Genomic DNA, 18,343 nt, shown 5'->3' with positions numbered 1-18,343 from the left:
ATACTACTGAGTGACAAGAATAACATTGGGCGGAGAGTTCCTCCTTGGAGCCCTTTTTCCTATTAACGTGAGTTTTTGGGATTGTACATCTTCCATCTTAGCCAGGTTTAGGGATAGGAGATCTGAGCTAGGGTGCTTTGTTTGTGGGGAGAGGCGTGGGGCTGTGTTCTCATCATTCTTCTTGACAGCTGAGTCCCATGGTGCAAACCATTCACTGGCAGACCTGGCGACACGGACCTGCCTAGCTTGGTTTTTATGTGTGCAAATTTTGCAAGGTCACTGTGCATTCACATGATGTGCGTGTCAGGTTCATGCGTGCAAAATTATTATATCAATGGGGATAAATTGCCCGGGAAAACTATGCACCAGAACTGTAAAATGGGCTGCAAATGCAACAACAAAATGGTATTTAAAAGTTGAGTAGGTAGAGGAGGAACCAAAGATTCTCCTTCCATGGGCTCAACGTAGCCTCCACCCTTTTCAGTAAAAAACTTAAAGGCTGTCTGTCTCCTACACTTCTAGAGATGTATGTACACATTATTTCCCTCAAGGATTAGACTAGTTCACCCAGCACTTCAAATCCCTGCAGTCTTTTCACCTGATGGTCTGTCTGTTCAGGTGGACGTGATAGTGGACCAGTAAATATCTCTCTTGTCTATGTAATCCAATTGCAAACTACTTAAGAAATTGTAGATTACCCCATGTAATTACCCCATGCTTTTCTTTCCATTATCTTATTCCTGTTCACATTTTCCTCTGATTTCTATTTGGACTGATTTTGCATTTATCTTGCGCATATAAAGTTCTTCTGTGCAGTGAAGGAACAAGTCAAAACGGCACTTCTGCTGAATTTTAATGGGGTGCATTTTTTAATTAAGAAGTCCCATAGCCTTGTCAGTATTAAGCTTTCTGCTTTATCTGAAAGGCAGTGATTTTTCATATTAGAAGGCTTTGATTCTATGTAATAGCAATCGTGCCCTTATGAATGAAGAACGTTTTTGGATTGAAACTAATTTTTGCTGTCACTGTTAGTTTGGTCATGTGATAAGAGCTAGCGTGCAAGTGGTTCTGATGTTGCAGAGCTGATTTCCTGACTGATTTGATAAGAAGGATAGTTTTCCACTATGAGGGGGAAACCAGAAAGGCACAAGTTGTGCTGCGTTCCAAAAATGTAAGACAACGAAACATTTTTTGATTGAGAAACAAAGCTTGCCCTGGACATTGAAAGAAAGATGCTATTCTTCTGCTATTTAGTCACAGGCCATTCCTTATTCCCTGATAATATTCTCTGGAACACAAAAGGTATTGCAATATTGAAGCTTCTTTAACTTGTTGTTGTCCTACAACATTGCATTCCATTCCTTAATCAGATTTTTCTGTGCTGTTTCCAGCAATGTTATGTTTGAGAGTAGCACTCAATAGAAAAATTGCCCTCCCCCATCATGCTTCAAATAGCACCAGGCCCATAGGTAGCGAAGAGAGGGTTAAAGTGAGCTGTGTGATTTTCTGAACAGGAGATTAAATAAATCTCCTATTACAAATGCCCATAGATGAAGAACAAAAAACCCTTCCTTTGTTTGCAGATCTATTTTCAAGATGCAATATCTAATTCTCTCTGTGTCCTCCTTTCCCCTTGTGTATGTATGGTAGCAAACTTAATTGTTATTCAGTAGGCATCCAGCAGAGTGAATGTCTTAAATCATTAGCATGAGTTTCATCAGAGCCAAATCTAGGGGCTTCTGGAAGTTGGGCAACAAATCACCCACCTGTTGATTTACCTGTTGACTGAGTCTGCAGCTGTGCAGCACAGCGAAGATGCTGTTTATGAAAGTTTCATGTTTTTATTAATAGGCACCTAACGTACATGGATTGTGAGCTAGAGACTGATTGCATGGTTTGGGGATAGGATATGCTGCTTGGGCATGGCAGTTAAAAAGCACTGGTGGCTTCGCATCAAGCTCTGGTTCCCATAGGGTGATTGTACAGAGGCTGCTTATTTTGGAATCGTTCTGATGTTGGTGCAGGAAGGTTCTGCATCAGTTGTTGTTTTTCAGAGCCCAGGCTGTGTTTCTAGTTGTTTAACGCACTATGGCGCATCTTGTGAGCCTTAGGCCTTAGGAAAGCAGGAGAGGGAAAAGAACATGTCACAGTTTGAATTGCGCTGCCCTTGTGAGAAAGAAAAGCGATTGCGATCAAGATACGGGAGCTGACTTGGAAGGGACCATTCTGGGGATGGAACCTATTTACAGCGGTACCTTGGTTCTCAAACTTAATCCGTTCCGGAAATCCGTTCCAAAACCAAAGCGTTCCAAAACCAAGGTGTGCTTTCCCATAGAAAGTAATGCAAAATAGATTAATCCGTACCAGACTTTTGAAAACAACCCGTAAAACAGGAAGTTAACACGTGTTTTTCTATCTAACGAGATCATTGATTCATAAAAAGAAAGCAATAAACAATGTGCTGCAGTCACACAATTAATCAGTAGTTGAACTGGGATTCACACAGTCACAAAAACAAACAAAAAAGAGCTGCAAAAACAAAAAATGCAAAATAAATAGCAGAAACACACAAACCTCAGCGTAACACTCAAAACGGAAGCGTAATGCTCAAAACGGAGCACATTTGGCTTCTAAAAATGTTCACAAACCGGAACACTTACTTCCAGGTTTGCAGTGTTTGAGTTCCAAGTTGTTTGAGTACCAAGGCATTTGAGAACCAAGGTACCACTCTATATGACTTCAAGAAGATTTCATAGATGTTCCAGCTACTTTATTACGATGGCTACGGTTGCAGTCCTAATGTGCACTTAGGTGGGAGTCAGACTAGTTAGAATCAGAAGGCCTTTATTTTGAGTCACATGTTTCAGATTGTACTGCATAACTGAAATCTTAAGTATGCTTATTAGGAAGTGAGGAATTTACCTCCGAGTATATCCCAGGCTGATTTACGGTTTGGACTGACTAAAAAAACAAAAGTCAAGTGCACTTGTAAGGCTTGTTCTGGTCTAAATACATCTACCAGCATTGGTAGATGCACCCCACCAGCACTGACTCAGATATATAAGCTGGCTCCTTTAACCAAGGTAACAGTCGCCAAAACAGAACGTGTGGTTGCCATTTTGGTGCAAGACTGTTCTACGGTCTTATTTTTCATATGATGGACTGAGTGTGATTGATTCTCAGTTAAACACTTGGCTAGTTCAGATGACAACGTCGAGCTAGGTTAAGGGTTTTGAGAACCTTGAAGAAGAAAGGCCACTTGATTCGGGGACAGTTCCCATATATATTGGCCTATTCCTCTTTTTCTTAATGGTGACTGCTACTTCTCAGGCTGCACAGAAAAAGCATTTTGGTTCCAGAAATTCATTCCAATGTGCAGATAAGGGATAGAATTCTACAGGATGTGATATTAGTGTGTGAAAACAGTCCAGATTCAAGGATCCACAGGCATGTACCTCCAGATCAGTGTTAGAAACTGAGATATGAAAGCTACTGAATTTTTCGCTCCATAAGACACACTTTTTTCCTCCTTAAAAGTTAGGTGAAATGTGAGTGAGTCTTATGGAGCGAATGGTGCTGCGCTGAGAAGGAGAGCTGTGCAGCGCCCCTTCAGCGAAGCGGGAGGAGGAACGGAGACCCTTCTGTTCTTCTCCCTGCTTCGCTGAAGGGGCGCCACACAGCTCTCCTTCTCAGCGCAGTGCCTTTCCTGCGAAGGAGAGGCGCTGCGCAGAGAGGGAGAACTGCTCAGCACCCTTGCAGCGATGCGCCTGTCCTGCGAAGTAGGAGGAAGAACAGAAGGGGCTCCTTCTGTTCCTCCTCCCGCTTTGCTGAAGGGACGCTGCCTCTCCTGGCTTCTGCCTTAGTGACGCGCAGCCTCTTCCGGGCAGGGGGAGCCTTCATCCCGCTGCCCTGAAGAGGCTTGGTGCGGCTATCCTAGGAGCTAGAACAGCAAGAGGCTACCCCAGAAGCCAGATCCCTCTAGCTGTTCTGGCTTCTGGGATTCAGAATTTTTTCTTTTCTTGTTTTCCTCCTCCAAAAACTAGATGCGCCTTATGGTCTGCTGCGTCTTATAAAGTGAAAACTATGGTATATGGCACCTTAAACCCAAGTTATGGGCACAACAATGGAATGTCTAGGCACACTTTTTTATAACAAGAATACAAAGCTGAAAATGAATGAGCTGCGGCTAAAATATTATCTTCATTTTTCACATGGTCTAGTCCTTCTCCTGCCCACCCCTCTAATATTCTTAAGAGGGTCTCTTCTCCAGTCTTCAGAGAGTAGCTGGAAGTGGGGAGGCAGAAAAAAGGTCCCCCTTTCCTTTCAATGCACAGTTTTAATCTGAAATCTTAGGCACAGTACTGCGCCCAGAGCTCAGAAAGTGCTCTCGCTAATGAAATTCCCTGTCTCAAAATGTGCCTAGAACAGGGGTCAGCAACCTAAGGCCCATAGGCCACAAGCAGCCCATGGGGGTCGTTTAACCAGCCCATGGGCCCCCGCTGCCCACTTGGGGACACTTGGTCGGTCGGCTCCCGTGTGCCGCGGTAAGTGGGCGTGGAGCAGAGCGGGGACCGTCTTCTGTGACGCTAGCCGGCTTCCCATTGGCTCCAGGAAGCTCCTGAAGCCAATGGGAAGCTGCGCACGCCTCCTCCACGCCAGAAGGAGCGCCGCAAATAGCGTTTGCGCATACATGCACGTTCACACACACACACGCTCCAGCCCACCGAGGTGTCTGTGGGACTGTGAACCGGCCCAAGCCACAAAAACTTTGCCGACCCCTGGCCTAAAACAATGGGCGTTTCGAAGACTGCGGGAGATGGTGGAGATGTCAGGCACCATACTTGGTCACAAGTACAGTGATACCTCGGGTTACATATGCTTCAGGTTACAGACTCCGCTAACCCAGAAATAGTACCTCGGGTTAAGAACTTTGCTTCAGGATGGGAACAGAAATCATACTCTGGCGGCACAGCAGCAGCAGGAGGCTCCATTACCTAAAGTGGTGCTTCAGGTTAAGAACAGTTTCAGGTTAAGAACGGACCTCCAGAACGAATTAAGTACTTAACCTGAGGTACCACTGTAGTCGAAAGCCAAGTGCAAAATGCGCAGGGCACCTGGCTAATTTTGAACACTGCCACTGGCGAGTCTTCCACAACTCCATGTTCCAGGAATTGGATAGTCCTCATCCATGATGAGATGTGAATTGCCATGAGGTGTTTGGGTGGCTGTCCTCCTTAGTTCGGGGGGGGGGGGGGAGAGAATGCTCTTTTCAGTCATACAGCTCTTAGAATCAATTCTTCTATCGGAATGGCTGGGAGAGCAGAAAAGGTGATCGTTGTCAAAGTGGCTAAACCAAATGCTTCTGAAATTCATAACGCCTCTTGTTTAGCCCAGAACCTATTATCCTACTTTGCATGAGAAAAGAGTCTAGAGGGTGAGAAAAGAACATTTCATAACAGAAAATACCCATTTGTGGTGGTGTAAAGGGAACTGTTGGAGCTCAATAGTATCCCACATGTTTACGCAACCCCTTTACAAACATGAATTATTTAAGCCTTTGCAGCCTGATCCACAGTTATGTCGTCTGCATTGCTCTTAACTTCATTATAGATCAAGCACAGACGTCGCTTGCTTTCTTGCGCTGGACCCAGCGCTCAAAACTTTCATTGTTCTACGTATGTTTTGCGACAGGGAATTTTATTAGCGCCACCAGTTTCTGAGCTCTGGGTGCAGTATGGTGCCTAAGATTTCATTATTGGGGGTTGGCTGTATACTTCTTGGTTTTCCCACATGTGCAGAAGCGCTCTATTGTGCCGTGTGCGTGTGCAGAAGCGGCGCCTCTAGATGCAGACTTTACGGGGTATATACGGACCCCTGGAACGAATTAAGTTCATATCCGGAGGGTCCACCGTAATATTTCAGCTACAGTTCATTCATTTTCAACTTTGTATTCTTGTTATTTAAAAAGTGCGCCTAGACATTTCTAGGTTTAAGGTGCCATTTAGCTCATAGCAGGGGTCGGCAAGGTTTACCTTACCTGGGCCGGTTCACTCCAGCGAATATCCCTCTGTGGGCCGAATCACGCCTGTGCGCGCCTGTGATTTCAGGCGTCTGTGCAGATGTGATTTTCAGCGCCGTGGAAGTGAGTCCCTGTGCCGTGCTGTGCCGGTTTAGTGCAGCGCACGGGGGCTCACCGAGTGGGTGGCTCGGTTCGGGGGCGCCTCGTGGGCCAGTTAAACGACCCCCATGGGCCGCTTGTGACCCAAGGGCCTTAGGTTGCCTACCCCTGGCTCATAGCTTTCATATCTCAGTTTCTAACACTGCCTCAACTATTTGTACCGTGTCCTTTATTCTAGCAGATCAGGGTGACCAGGTGACAGCAAAAACTGCAAAAAAAAAATTTAGCCGGGGCAATTAGAATAAGATCTATTATTTGATTATTGACGTAAACCTCCAGAATGTATTTTGCATAGTTAAGCTTTTACCCCTGTCTTCAGTGCATTTATTTTATTTTATAGCTATGGCTAGTGGCTGATTCAAATAAAGGTTATTCTGATTCTGTAGAGGCAAATAGGCGGACTGAAGTTTTGCAAGTATTTTTTAAAAACATGCTCACAAAATCCTTTTAGAGATGTTTCTGCAACCCTAAAATACATATAGAATTACAGAGTTGGAAGGGACCCCGGGGGTCATCTAGTCCAGGGGTCAGCAAACTTTTTCAGCAGGGGGCCGGTCCACTGTCCCTCAGACCTTGTGGGGGGCCGGACTATATTTTGAAGAAAAAGTATGAATGAATTCCTATGCCTCACAAATAACCCAGAGATGCATTTTAAATAAAAGAACACATTCTACACATGTAAAAACATGCTGATTCCCGGACCGTCCTTGGGCTGGATTTAGAAGGCGATTGGGCCAGATCCGGCCCCCCAGGCCTTAGTTTGCCTACCTATATTCTAGCACAACATTTTCAATGCAGGAAATTCTGGAGTATCCCAATAGATGGGTGCGGGTGGCGGTTCTTTCACGTGGTGATAATGGGGCACTCAGATTTTATACCACCCACGCCAGCCATATGGAAGTTCTTTCCATGTGGAAAGTCCCTAATGTTTGTAGTGGCTAAAGTGCCGAAACAACTACTTGTGTGTTAAAGGCTTTCTCAAGTGTTCCTACCTTGCAGAAGGAAAGGAAATGAGATACATGGAAGTGAGTCCAGACTTCTGTGCCTGCTGACCTTAGAGCCATTGGCAGCACCCTTGCAAACAGATAAATATCTAACTGCAGAATTGCCTTTTTGTTTTGAAAACGGAAAGAGATAGTTATTAGCATATAGGCTAGCATGTTTAATTTTTAAGAACTTGACTGATGTATTTTAAAGTAGCTTTAAGCGTATGCATACCATAAATTGTGCATGTGTTGATCTAGTTTCTCCTAGGGTTGGCAACATAGCTATTTTGAGCAGGTTCTGTTGGCAAGGCAATGTTCTACCACATCCTGCCGGGGCTACAAGTGCCAGGGGATGTTATGGTTTCTTCTTTGTACATTCTGGGAAAGATGGAGTCTATTATTATTAGAGACTACTGGTTGCTGTTAATCCTTAAGCAGACATACACTTTTAAAAGCGTGTTAGGATAAGTTGTACTGTGTCCAGTTCTGGGCACCACAGTTCAAGAAGGACACTGACAAACTGGAACGTGTCCAGAGGAGGGCAACCAAAATGGTCAAAGGCCTGGAAACGATGCCTTATAAGGAACGGCTAAGAGAGCTGGGCATGTTTAGCCTGGAGAAGAGGAGGTTAAGGGGTGCTATGATAGCCATGTTCAAATATATAGAAGGATGTCACATAGAGGAGGGAGAAAGGTTGTTTTCTGCTGCTCCAGAGAAGCGGACACGGAGCAATGGATCCAAACTACAAGAAAGAAGATTCCACCTAAACATTAGGAAGAACTTCCTGACAGTAAGAGCTGTTTGACAGTGGAATTTGCTGCCAAGGAGTGTGGTGGAGTCTCCTACTTTGGAGGTCTTTAAGCAGAGGCTTGACACCCATATGTCAGGAGTGCTCTGATGGTGTTTCCTGCTTGGCAGGGGGTTGGACTCGATGGCCCTTGTGGTCTATTCCAACTCTATGATTCTATGAAGTTTCCTGAACTCAGAGGCATTTGATTTCTGCTTAGGCAGCACGCGTTTTGAACCCCTTTCAACAAACGTCAGAATATCTGCCTACCTTCACCCTTAGGTGGCTAAATACTGTTCTGCTACCTGGACTAACTGAGCCATAGAAATTCCCCTCATCTTTGCTTAATTCTTCCGGTATTGGTTAGAAATGCGTAATTTCGACAGCTGTTCCTAGATTTTCAGGTTTTTCCGTAACTAACTTCTTGTCTAAGTAAAACTGATTTATGACTTTAGAGGAATCACATACGAAAATCCCACACTACTCCTGGCCAAAGTATTTTGCAAACACTCTTTGGGTTAGGGCAGAGCTTTCCAACTTGTGTGTCGCGACACGCTTGTGTATCAGCTGCAGTGTGTGGGTGTGTCGCACAAATGCTCCCCATGTGTTAGTTTAACCTCCAGTTTGCTAGTAAAGCTGAATTACTGTGTTGCGAAATGACGCATGTCTAAAAAGTGTGTCTCCAACATGAAATGTTTGGAAAGCTCTGGGTTAGGGAAATACTGACCATTTAATGTTAGTAGCCTTTAGTGTTGTAATGTCTTGTCACAATTTGTTTTTTCTTCATCTCCTTTTTGCATGAAAAATTGACTATGCATTACCACTTATTAAGCTTGCAGGTGACATGCTGGCGGTTCTAATAAATGTGTGGCCCAGGAAGGCTTTTTCTGGCTGCCATCTATACCAGGTATAGATGCATCTATACCAGCGGTCAGCAGACCTTTTCAGCAGGGGGCCGGTCCACTGTCTCTCAGACCTTGTGGGGGGCCGGACTATATTTTGGGGAGGAGAAATGAATGAATTCTATGCCTCACAAATAACCCAGAGATGCATTTTAAATAAAAGAACACATTCTACTCATGTAAAAACATGCTGATTCCTGGACCGTCTGCGGACTGGATTTAGACGGCGATTGGCCTGTTTCCGGTCCCTGGGCCTTAGTTTGCCTACCCATGATCTATACCAGTGTATCTCCATACTGTGACATTCTCTTGCACAAAATAGGCAGCATAGTAAAATGACGCACGCTGTTGGAAAACTGAACATTTTATGTAGTTCCAGGTTGTAATTTTAAATTTATAACGGTTGTAAGGCAGGTTGTAATTTTAAATTTATAACGACAGAAACACACACACACACACACACACACAGTGTCTTATAGCTAAAAGCACCCTGATGGTCTCAATCTGATAGACTTGGATATAATGAATCATACAGATTAGAATCATGCAAATCAAGCTATAGTTTAGATGACCTATTAAAGACAAAAGAGCAGAGCTGTATTGTCTGGGGGTTTTTTTAGCTGACACCTCTAACCTCTACCTTACTTTTTTCCTGTGTGTGGTTTATCAAGGAAAAGATTGGTTTGCCTAACACTTTCCCTTGCTTTTGTTTTTCTTAAAAAAACCAAGCTTCTTTCTTAACACTTCAGTAAATAGACGTTTTAAGCCGCTCCTCTGAGACTTTTTCTAACACTTCCTCAGCTATCAAACTTTCTACAGGAAGTGGGCCTGGGGTGCAAACAACCTTCAAAAGGCAGTGAGTTCTGCCTTCTGTTGTTTAATTGCTCTTTTTATGAGCTTCACATCCCTCTGGCAAAGGGGCTCAATCCAGTTCCTTCGCTGTCTCACATGCAATAGAACGCCAGTTATTTTAATTGTTTTATTTACAGTGGTACCTCGGGTTACAGACGCTTCAGGTTACAGACGCTTCAGGTTACAGACTCTGCTAACCCAGAAATAGTACCTCGGGTTAAGAACTTTGCTTCAGGATGAGAACAGAAATCGTGCTCCGGCGGCGTGGCAGCAGCAGGAGGCCCCATTAGCTAAAGTGGTGCTTCAGGTTAAGAACAGTTTCAGGTTAAGAACGGACCTCCGGAACGAATTAAGTACTTAACCCAAGGTACCACTGTATTTAAAAAAATGCTTTTCAGAAAACTATGAAACAAGTTATTGCCGTGGGCACATTGTTTTGCACAAAGCAATTTGTTTTTTATTTATTTATTATTTTTAAAAACATAAGCTCGAGGCAGCCCGGAGCAATCCGCAAAGAAATGCAAAGTATTTTGTTTGGGACTTAGGAGCTGGTTCACAGGTGTGTATATCAAAACAAACATAGGGTCAAAGTAGGGATGCTTCAAGACTACTTTTTGCCTCTGCTGTCATATTTTTGCACAGAGATTTCAGCACCATTTGCTCTCCGCTGCACCATGTAGCCTACTGTAAGTCAAGCTCATTGCAGAAGCTCGGCTTGGTGGTGAATGAGGAAGACCCTGTGTAAAGAGCAGCTCTTAATCTCTCAAGGAGCCTTGGCTGTCCAAGACTTTGCTGCCATGAGTCACGAGGCTGTTCAGACAGGTTGCTTTAAGATGCCCATTCAGTTCCCTCCAGGTGTGCAAATCGGGTCCTCCCTTAAAGAGGGCACGTATTGCGGTGAGACCTGGACAACCGACACCCTGTGTTGTGGGTGGGTACAATTGGTCAGCCACAACACCCGATTGGTAGGTCCCTCGGAGCTGGGTGCAATCTGGCCAATGGGACGCAGTCGAAATAGTTTGAGGGACCTATTTATGCCCATGCGCGTGACCCAGAGCTTCCTCTTTCGGCGTGTGCATTCGCAACACCCGCCCACCTCTTCCTACCTTTAGGGCTTGTTGCACTTGACCTTGCTATGCCGTCATCTGCCGTTGGGACAGGGGCACAGCAGGAATTCCCCCCACTTGGCTGGTTGGGTGGTGCCATTTGGATTTTGCCTGCCGCGTAGCAAATCGTCACAACTTGTAAGGTTGTGGATAGGCTCTGGTTCAGGTGATAGGGATGGGAGAACGCTCTCGCCATCCCTATGTGAAGGGTATTCCATTAAAGGAATCCAGGAACTTGATGGTTTGGTCAACCCTGAGAGGGGGTTGTGCCCGTGCCTGAGTCCAGGGGGACATTTGGGTGGCGGAGTTAGCCCGTTCCCGGCTTTCTGCTTATCCAGGTGTTCACCCTTGGCTGACCTATGCTGGTGCCCTGGGTCAGCGCTCCCTGCAAGGCAGGGAGCTAGTCGAACCAGAGCCTATGCAACCAGTCACTTTCTGTAATCAATAAAGTTGTGGCCTAGATTCTGCCAAAAACCAAACCAAAATTTGAGTAAAGTGTGAATTTATTTAGGGGGAGGTTTCTGGGTCTGAACATGCAGATGACCTCCCTTCATATTCTTATTAACATAGCATGAATCCTTCTAAGTCTCGGGGGTTGCCAGAACCATTTTTGGCTTGCTAGGGTGCTAAATTATTCTTCCTACATTTGGTAACACAGTCTTCAACTCTGCATTGTTGCTTCTTAATGCCGTGTGCCTGTTTTTATAACTGCCGTTGTTCAATAGTGGGACTAGGATGTCAGATACTCATCCGGAGCATTTGTTTGGCCTTTTTAATACAGTCGTACGTTGGAAGTTGAATGGAATCCATTCTGCAAGTCCGTTCAACTTCCAAAACGTTCAGAAACCAAAGCGCAGCTTCTGATTAGCTGCAGGAAGCTCCAGTCGGAGCCCCGTCGGACGTTTGGCTTCCAAAAATAGTTCGCGAATCAAAACAGTCACTTCCAAGTTTGCAGTGTTTGGGAGCCAAAACGTTCCAAGAACTAAGCTGTTCAAAAACCAAGGTACGACTGTACTTTGAAGAAAACAATAGATGATTCCCTCCTGCCTCCCTGGTGGTCCTTTCACCTGTCCTTTCTCACCGATCGTGGACGCTTCCTTATCCATTTTATACCACAAATTATTGTAAAACCCCTCTTTGTTGTTGTTGAGTCGTTTAGTCGTGTCCAACTCTTCCTGACCTCATGGACCAGAGCACGCCAAGCACTCCTGTCTTCCACTGCCTCCCGCAGTTTGGTCAAACTCATGCTGGTAGCTTCGAGAACACTATCCAACCATCTCGCCCTCTGTCGTCCCCTTCTCCTTGTGCCCTCAATCTTTCCCAGCATCAGAGGTCTTTTCCAGGGAGTCTTCTCTTCTCAAGAGGTGGCCAAAGTACTGGAGCCTCAGCTTCACAATCTGTCCTTCCAGTGAGCGCTCAGGGCTGATTTCCTTCAGAATGGATAGGTTTGATCTTCTTGCAGTCCATGGGACTCTCAAGAGTCTCCTCCAGCACCATAATTCAAAAGCATCAATTCTTCAGCGTTCAGCCTTCTTTATGATCCAGCTCTCACTTCCATACATCACTACTGGGAAAACCATGGCTTTAACTATACGGACCTTTGTTGGCAAGGTGATGTCTCTACTTTTTAAGATGCTGTCTAGGTTTTAAGATGCTGTCTTTGAACTATAAAGTAACTTAAATAGAAAACAATCTTTAGAAAGATGTTTCCTCCAAAAGTATTTTATTTTAAAAATCTGGTTTGTTTATTTATTTTTAAAATCATTGATTTTTATCCACCCCAGTAGAAACTACCCTACAGAGGTGAAGTTTACCTTTGTTGCTCCATCCACTGTCTCTGTCCCAGCCCATGTGGCCCTTGGAAGCTTGCCCAGAGAGAATTCGGCCCTCAGACTCAGAATGTGACCCCACCCTTGTACTATGCATCTTAAGCGATTTGATCCTGTGCTCTACTGTCCTTGTTCCAGTCATGGAACATGCAGTGAAAATGTAACAGGTTTTTCAGTGCATACATTAAATGTAGGATGGGGAGAGGAAGGCAGGGATGTGTACATTTGCTTTCCTTAATGTAACTAACAGCAGTCCTCCTTGAAATTAAATTACGCATTTTCATGTTTCCAGGAGCGAACCCACGGTATGTACATATCGAATGTCATTAATTCTACTTAAATCTTCGTTATAGAGCCGTTGGACTTTGACCTTAATGCTCTGCTTAACCCCCTGGCAGGCAGACAAAACAACTAAACTGAAAGCCTGAAATTTGAGCGTTCGAAATCCTATTTCGGGTGATGGGTGTAGTAGCTCCAGAGAGCTAGAGGAAAGGAGGCGTGTAAACAGTTGGCTATAGCGTGGAAGAGAGAGAATCTAATGGCAAGCGTGCCTGAAGGAGCGTCTCCTTCTCAATAGTATTCCCTGTTTGTCCTTTCAGTAGTAAACCTGAAGGAGCATCTCAACCAACATCGTTCTGCCCGGACACTGAGGTCCAGTGCCGAGGGCCTTCTGGCGGTTCCCTCACTGTGAGAGGCCAAGTTACAGGGAAGCAGGCAGAGGGCCTTCTCGGTAGTGGCACCCACCCTGTGGAACGCCCTCTCACCAGATGTCAAAGAGAAAAACAACTACCAAACTTTTAGAAGACATCTGAAGGCAGCCCTGTTTAGGGAAGCTTTTAATGTTTAATAGGGTATTGTCTTTTGGTGTTTTGTTGGAAGCTGCCCAGAGTGGCTGGGGAAACCCAGCCAGATGGGCGGGGTATAAATAATAAATTATTATTATTAGGTAAAGGGACCCCTGACCATTAGGTCCAGTCGTGGCCGACTCTGGGGTTGTGGCGCTCATCTCGCTTTACTGGCGAGGGAGCCAGCATACAGCTTCCAGGTCATGTGGCCAGCATGACTAAGCCGCTTCTGGCAAACCAGAGCAGCGCACGGAAACGCCGTTTACCTTCCCGCCGAAGCGGTACCTATTTATCTACTTGCACTTTGACATGCTTTCAAACTGCTAGGTTGGCAGGAGCAGGGACCGAGCAACGGGAGCTCACCCCGTCGCGGGGATTCGAAACACCGACCTTCTGATCGGCAAGTCCTAGGCTCTGTGGTTTAACCCACAGCACCACCCGCGTCCCTTATTATTATTATTGTTGTTGTTGTTGTTGTTGTTGTTGTTGTTGTAATGGGAATTGTAGTTGCTTGTGTGTAAGTCACCGACTTCTCTAAACTGCTTGTTTGTTTAAACCTTTCCCTAATGGAAGCGCACTCATGTGCGTCTGCTTCAGTCGCTGGCAGAATCCGTTAGTGGGTGTTTCCTAAACTTTTTCCAACATAAGAATTCCTTGACAGCCAGTCTCTGCCTAGCCTCTCTGCGTGGAAGCCTTCTGCGCAGAGCAGGCGTGCCCAGTGGTGGTCCGGCACTCTCCCCGCTGATCTCACTGGAAGAGTCCCTGAGCCTTCCCTCCAAAGTGCTCTCATTCCCCCCTCCTTCCTTCTTGGTGTCCCCTTGATTCCCTTCCCCCTCGGAGACTCTCTCTCTCTCTCCTTGCTGGTTCCCTCTCCTGCACTATCGGGGCGACTTCTCTCTCTGCTGGTCTCCGATGTCAGTTCCATGACAGTTGTTTTATTGCGCTTTTGCTTTAATGCACTTGGCAGATACAGCTGCCTATTAGAGCGCGGGTGCAGCTGCTCAGGAGCTCAGTTATGTCAACCCTTGCCTGCAGAACTGGCAACCCCTCGCCCCTTTACAAACACCCTCCCTTGTGCAGTGTTCCCTCAACCTCCACTCCTCTCCCCTCTCCTTGGGAGTCCTCCAGGGCAGCCGCCACCACCACCTCTCGTTCTCTGAGCTGCCTCGCCCGCCCCAAAGAAAGGTGTCTCCTGAAAGTGAAAAACTGGGAAATGATATATAATGAGATGAAAAAGATGTTGAAATATACATTTACAGTGGTACCTCAGGTTACATACGCTTCAGGTTACAGACTCCACTAACCCAGAAATAGTGCTTCAGGTTAAGAACTTTGCTTCAGGATGAGAACAGAAATCGTGCAGCGGCAGCAGGAGGCCCCATTAGCTAAAGTGGTGCTTCAGGTTAAGAACAGTTTCAGGTTAAGTACGGACCTCCGGAACATATTAAGTACTTAACCCGAGGTACCATTGTAGTTTCTATGGAAAAGCGCAGCTTGGTTTTGGAACGCTTTAGTTTTGGAATGGACTTCCAGAACGGATTAAGTTTGAAAACCAAGATACCACTGTACAATGAAAGCCCTTTCTAGTCTGTTGTCAAATTTAGGAGAAATTGTTTCTAGTCGCTTGCACAGATTTGGCCCAGTCATATGTCTTGTCTCAAGCCCAGCCATGCCATACTGGAAGTATATTTGCTCATCTTTGTTTGTGTCTTCCAGTTCTCATTTGTGGTCATTGATCGTTTTTTATGAGGTGTTTCCTTGTTCTGCACATTTTACTATTAGTGGATGTTTGCCAGTGAAACAAGTGTCTGCATCATCCAGATTTTGCATTTATTTTTCCTACTTTAACAGGATAATAGGAGGAGATGTTTGGATATGGTTTCTCATGGGACAGCTTAAGAACAATGCTGTTGTGCTGGAGGAGCAAGGCATCTTTTTCTATTCAATCCCTGTTTTTCTGATCATGGCGGTTCTTTGCAGTTCATAAACCTGGAATTACTGAGTACAATCGGGTTGTTTTTCAATTTCCTCATCATTTAATTGTGGGAAAAATAATTTTCATGACTTTTAATAAGCAATTCCAGTCTAATACTCATGGGTGCTCTTAAGTATTTCTAAGACTTAAGTAAATTATTTTCGGCACATCAGATCAGCTTCACAAGTAATTGAACAGATATACCATAATACCTCCGTGAATGTCTGACTCGTCTAGCATCCATTCCGGCAAACATCTGCGGCAAACCCGGAAGTACTGGAATGGGTTACTTCCGCATTTGCCGCATGCGCAGAAGTGCTAAATTGCTCTTCGCGCATGCGCGGAAGCGCAAACCGATCCATGTGCGTGTGCAGACATTGTGCTTTGCCCTGCATCCTTTTCAACTAGCGGCCAGGGCTCTGGAACGGATCCCGGTACCACTGTATCTGAAATAAAACAAGGTACCACTGTATCTGAAATAAAAATCAGCAGAGGAAGATTTTGGGAGAAATTAGACTCATTGTAGCCGGAACACTGATGCTGTTATGTAACACTGATACTGATGTTATCAATTGCTGCTGGAGTTCCCCCATCATTTCTCTTCTTCTTAAAGTACATTCAGTTTGCAGTAGTTTGCCCTAACTGGACATCAGTTCACAAATACTGTATTAATTGAAGGGTATTTGCTGTTTAGACTATAACTTGCTTTAATTAACTGATTGCCCAGAAATCTTACCCGGCTCCTACTCATCTGAAATATTCAGTTCTGCATATAGGTCACACCTAAAAATTGGTACTGGGACTTAACAATTTAAAATGCATTTTCTGTGCTGCTTTCCAAGTACTTAGAAACTATTTTTTGTTCTGTATATGTATTAAATTCTGTGTACATTAAACATTTTCCTGTATTTTAATATTGTTTACATGTCATCCATGGTTTAGACTCTTATACAAATCCTACATACATGGCAATATATTTACCAGGTGGGGCACATCACATTTTGTTGCATCGCATTTCTTTCTCACTCTGTAATCGAGTATGAACTTGCATATATTAGCATGGATTTCTGGCAGTCCTTGATAACTAGCTTAAAATGGTGAGTGGTCTTACGAATGCTTGGTAGGTTTTTCTTTCATTGCTTGTTGCATTGTTGATTTCCCTTCCTGGAGGTGAATACAATGTTAAGGATTCATTTGCATTCTAGACACGGTAGTTCCATGTCACGGAGCCAGGATCCTTCCCCAAGGGAAAAGGTGAAAGTGCTTCCCATCACTCACCTTCCCTGCCAGTGATTAGGGACTGACATTGACTACTTCCAGTGGGAGTCCCAAGGAGTCATTTTCAGCCAGAAAGAGTGTAATTGTGATACAGTTCCTGGGAGGGGGGACGACGAGAAACTGACAGAATAAAGACCAATTAAACTCTTTATTCCCTTCCCTACAGGAATACAGCGAGTCCCATAATAAAGCACTCTCTGATCTTCACGGTGAGTAGTTTTATGGTTACTTCCTGCAATCTTAGGTACACTTACTTCTGCGCTGAACTCAATGAGACTTACTGGTACTTCCGAGTTAGAAAAAGAGAGAGCATAGGATTATGCTATCGGCCTGTGATCCTAGATATGGTCACTTGTAAGAAATGCCCTTTGAACTCCACGAGGCCTGCCACCAGTTAAAAATATACTTTGGATTGGCAAGACCCAGTGAGCATACACTTACTGTATTTACTTTTAAAATTATTGATGGTTCACCAGATCTTGCGTAATAATATGAAAAGCGGAAGCAAAGTGCTGTTGCCCTTACGGATTCACTGTGTGTTTCCCCCTTCCTTTCCCAGCGTTGGCTTTGTTTTGTTTTAAAGAAAGTAATATTGATCTCAAATCCAGTTTAGGCTGCATGGGATTTAAAAATGCGGCTGGCTTTAGAATGCTGTCATTCTTCTCTCAAAGGACTTTCCACTTGACAGCAAATCTCTCGCCGTTGCCTAGAACCACGGAAGGCGTTTTTTTGCTTCAGACTGTGTAAACAATAGTGTGAGACCCTGCAGTTTCTTACTGTACGAGAAACTGAAGGCATTGGTTATTTGCGTAATTCTGCTTGAGCAGAGCGATTTCAAGAATCTGTTCCTTTTTCTGAAGAACCGAATGAGGCTTTGGAAGCAGGCAGCCATATGCAAATCAAGGATACAAGCTTCAGTGCATTCCAGCACATTTAAGAGTCCCTGTGTGACTTGCTTTGCACTCTTGAACTACAGTAAACAAAACAAAAAAAAAGCATTAGTTTTAACAAACTTGTAATCCCATACACACTTACCTGGGAGGAGCCTCATTGAACACAGTGGGGCTTACTTATAAGTAAACATGCATAGGTTTTCACGGTCTGCTCAAGCATGAAAAACGTGTCTATTACATGGATACGGCCAAAAAAAACAAAAGTCTTGCAAAACAGCTGGGTTTAGATTCTTCAGAAACAGGTTAAGATGTGTTTGTTACTTGGTCTGCATACATTTTTAAAAAGTAGGTGTTTCCTTCCTAGTGTTTTTATCCTTCATTCGTCAGTGATCTTATCTTCCTTTTTATTCAGTAAAGCATTGAAGAATCTGTGTCAGTGTAAACTAGTCTGTGTTGAGGAGCCACAAATTGTGACTAGAGGGAGGGTTTGAACTGAGCAATCCTGTACTTGCATTATGCTGGGTCCATAGATAAGCGTAGGGACACGGGTGGCGCTGTGGTCTAAACCACTGAGCCTCTTGGGCTTGCCGATCAGAAGGGTGGCGGATCAAATCCCCATCATGGGGTGATCTCCTGTTTTCTCTGTCCCAGCTCCTGCCAACCTAGCAGTTTGAAAGTGCGCCAGTGTAGGTAGATAAATAGGTACTGCTGG

The 18,343-nt window shown here is 44.6% G+C and overlaps 2 protein-coding genes across 5 annotated transcripts in view; both read left to right on the top strand.

The window, feature by feature from the left end:
- The window catches only part of LOC308597814 (uncharacterized protein), a 349,730-nt gene that overhangs the window by 211,000 nt on the left and 120,387 nt on the right, over positions 1-18,343 (top strand). The window lies entirely within an intron of this gene.
- LOC308597677 (semaphorin-4D-like) overlaps positions 1-18,343 on the top strand; it is a 122,029-nt gene that overhangs the window by 2,719 nt on the left and 100,967 nt on the right. For 3 of the 4 annotated variants that reach the window (XM_081213635.1, XM_081213637.1, XM_081213636.1), the window contains exon 2: positions 16,905-16,947. The exons of the other annotated variant lie outside the window; for it this stretch is intronic. The gene's annotated coding sequence lies outside the window, so the exon portion shown is untranslated. The remainder of the gene's footprint in view (positions 1-16,904; positions 16,948-18,343) is intronic. 4 annotated transcript variants of the gene reach the window in all.

The sequence above is a fragment of the Podarcis bocagei genome (genome assembly GCF_964188305.1).
Source record: "Podarcis bocagei genome assembly, chromosome: 11".
Classification (NCBI taxonomy): domain Eukaryota; kingdom Metazoa; phylum Chordata; class Lepidosauria; order Squamata; family Lacertidae; genus Podarcis; species Podarcis bocagei.
The sequence above is the reverse complement of the archived record's forward strand: the minus strand, read 5'-3'. Positions and strand labels throughout refer to the sequence as shown.